The following is a 2,735-nucleotide window of genomic DNA, read 5'->3' as shown; positions in this document are numbered from 1 at the left end:
CGAGAGTTAAAATCTTTTCAAAAGCATGTTTGGAAAGTGGGCTTATTCTCTATGTCACGTCCGTCCTAGGTGGCCAGATCGTCGGCGATCCACTCAGAGTGGTCCGAAGTGTGGTGACTTTGGTGTGGTTCGAAGAGATTGCAGTGTGGACCGTCCAGGCCTTGGCATCGGACCATCCGTGGTCCTGGCCAGGTGCCATGTGTAGTTGTACGGACCGTCTGGCCAGGGTCGGTAGACCGTCTGCAAGTGCCAAAAAGGATTTGGGCAGGGACTAGGGGTGAAACGGGCTGGGTACCCGGACCGGGTACCGTATACGGATACTAATTCAGGATGTTTTTCGGATACAGATACAAGTAATTTTATATCCGGGACGGATACGGGTAATACCTGGATAGAATTTTATCGGATACAGGACGGACGTGTAATACCCGGAAGTCTCGGACGGATACGGGTACCCGGCCCCCGGGTACCCGTTAATCTTTCTAGCCCAATAGGCCAATAGCCCAGTCCACTACGCGCTGTTGTTCACTGTGAGTCTGAAGTCAGTGACCGTGAATTGAAAGGCCCAAGGCCCACCGCCCAAGCAGCAACCAGCGTCCAGCAAGCGACTAAGCGAGCCAGCGAGGCGTAGGGCAAGCCGCCAACCCCAGCCGGTAAGGCAACATGCGTCTGAGCGAGACAGCGAGACAGCGTAAAGGGGCGGCCGGCGGCGGGGTCCTGTAGCACGCTACAGTGATGTGAGGCGCCGCCACCAAGCCGGGTGAGGCACCACCGCTTAGATCCAGCAGAGCTCCAGGCGCCGCCAACCCCTGCCTCCAGCTCTAGGCGTCATCGAGGCGTCGACCGCTGCCTCCAGCTGGCTCGCAGGCCACACTGCGCCGACTTGGCGACTCGGATCCAGTCGTCGACGCCCCCTGCCACGCTGCGCCGCCGCCCTCTGCCTGGGCACTCGTGACCTGCGTCCAAGAATGCAGCAGCCCCACCCCGGCGTATCAGGTCCCAACAGCGGGCACTCCTCTGCGACCACCATCGTCGGCTCATCATCAGCAGCAAGAGGCACCTCACGCCCGAACCCTCGATCCGTGGCCCCGTCGTGCAGCCCCTCGCCCTCTTCTATGGTAATGTTGTTGCTTTTCTAGTTTTCTGAACGAATAAATATGTATGTGATGATGACAGTCCAGTTAGTATGGTTTACCAACTATTAGTAACTTTGCTCTTATCATTGTCATGGATAATGACAGCGCCATGGATGTCGATGATATTTGTGACATTGACAACAATGTGTCCCATGAAGATGAAATACATGGTACCGGGGAGGATGCTAATGGTAACAACAGTGAACACATGGTGGAGGAGGACCATGTTCCTGCACCTATTGGTAGTGAGGTGAATGTCCTCTGCCAACAAGTTATTCGTGGAAAAACAAGTCCATAGATGGAGACCATCGTGTAGTGAAGCGACAACTAACAACCAAGTCAACCAATACCCCAACAAGCAAGTTTATGGCACCTTCATTTAAAGCAGCAAGGTCAAACGACAACATGGATTTAGTGCCACAATTGCCATGCTAGAGTACTATATTGTATGATGTAAACTTATTGATATATTGTTATGTTAGAGTACTATGTTGTATGATATATACTTATTGTTATATTGTCATGTTGGACCAACTGAATTATAGCGAAAGTATGCATTATCCGATAAGTACATGTTATCCGCAATGTATCCGGCTACACAATATTTGTATCCGTCCCTTATTCGCCCGAATAAATATCCAGTCCCTATATCCGTATCCGTCCCATTTCTAACTATTTGTATCCGTTCCTGAATCCGATTGAAATACATTAGGGTAGGATACGGGATGACCTATTACCCGTTCGTATCCGCCCGTTTTCACCCCTAGCAGGGACTATGCGATTTTGGTGATTTGTACTACGGACTGTCCGTGGTTTTACCTTGAACAATACTGACTCTCAGGTCGCGGTCCGTCCGGCCTTGATGGGCGGATAGTTCGCCTGTGTTAGAAGCATTTGGTTAGAGCTTGGATGCTCTATGTTGTGAGATCTCAGATTGTCCGACCGGGGTCGGCGGACCATCTGAACCTAGCTTTTTTGATAGGATTCAAACGACATTTATAGCCGTTACCCTGTATGTCGGACCGTTTGACCAGTGGGCGCAAGTCGTCCACGTGCACGCGGAAAGTGTACTTCTTGCACATAATGACTAGTATTTATTGGAGGGCTATAAATAGAAGCGATGCTCGTGTGTAACAACTCTCTTGGTCATTCCTAGCACACATTGAACATATTTGTGATCCTCCAACTCACTCACACATATTGCTTGAGATTGCATCTTAGTGGGTGATTGAATGTTCCTAGTGCATTTGCATCATTTGATGATCTTAAGGCACTAGTTGGCACACCGAGAAAGCATCGTCAGCTTGCTACTCTTGGAGGTTGTCGCCTCCTAGATGGTTTGGTGGTGTCTCCGTCCAGCTCTCTTTGAAGATTATGGAGGTGTCGCGGTGGTGATTGTGAGGGGTTCGCGTCTACCTCGCCGGAGTAGCAAAGGCGACACTAGTGAATCGAGGTATTAAGTGTTTCCTTGTCCACTTGGCTCGAGATCAAGACGTGTCTTAATAGAGGAGCAACTGAGAGCTTGGAATCCACCTCAACATGGATTAGGGCCGATCGACAAATCACCGAGACCACATGAAAATCTTTGTGTCTCTCTTT

At 50.4% G+C, this 2,735-nt stretch overlaps 1 long non-coding RNA gene across 1 annotated transcript; it reads left to right on the top strand.

Annotated features, from left to right (window-relative positions):
- The first annotated feature begins 520 nt into the window (after positions 1-520).
- LOC103651674 (uncharacterized) lies at positions 521-1,786 on the top strand. Its single transcript, XR_564882.4, has 2 exons — positions 521-1,118; positions 1,242-1,786. It is a non-coding gene; the product is annotated as an uncharacterized lncRNA (long non-coding RNA).
- Positions 1,787-2,735: the final 949 nt, after the last annotated feature.

The sequence above is a fragment of the Zea mays genome, chromosome 3 (genome assembly GCF_902167145.1).
Source record: "Zea mays cultivar B73 chromosome 3, Zm-B73-REFERENCE-NAM-5.0, whole genome shotgun sequence".
Taxonomy (NCBI): domain Eukaryota; kingdom Viridiplantae; phylum Streptophyta; class Magnoliopsida; order Poales; family Poaceae; genus Zea; species Zea mays.
Note: the sequence above shows the minus strand (reverse complement) of the source record. Positions and strands in the feature narration are given on the sequence as shown.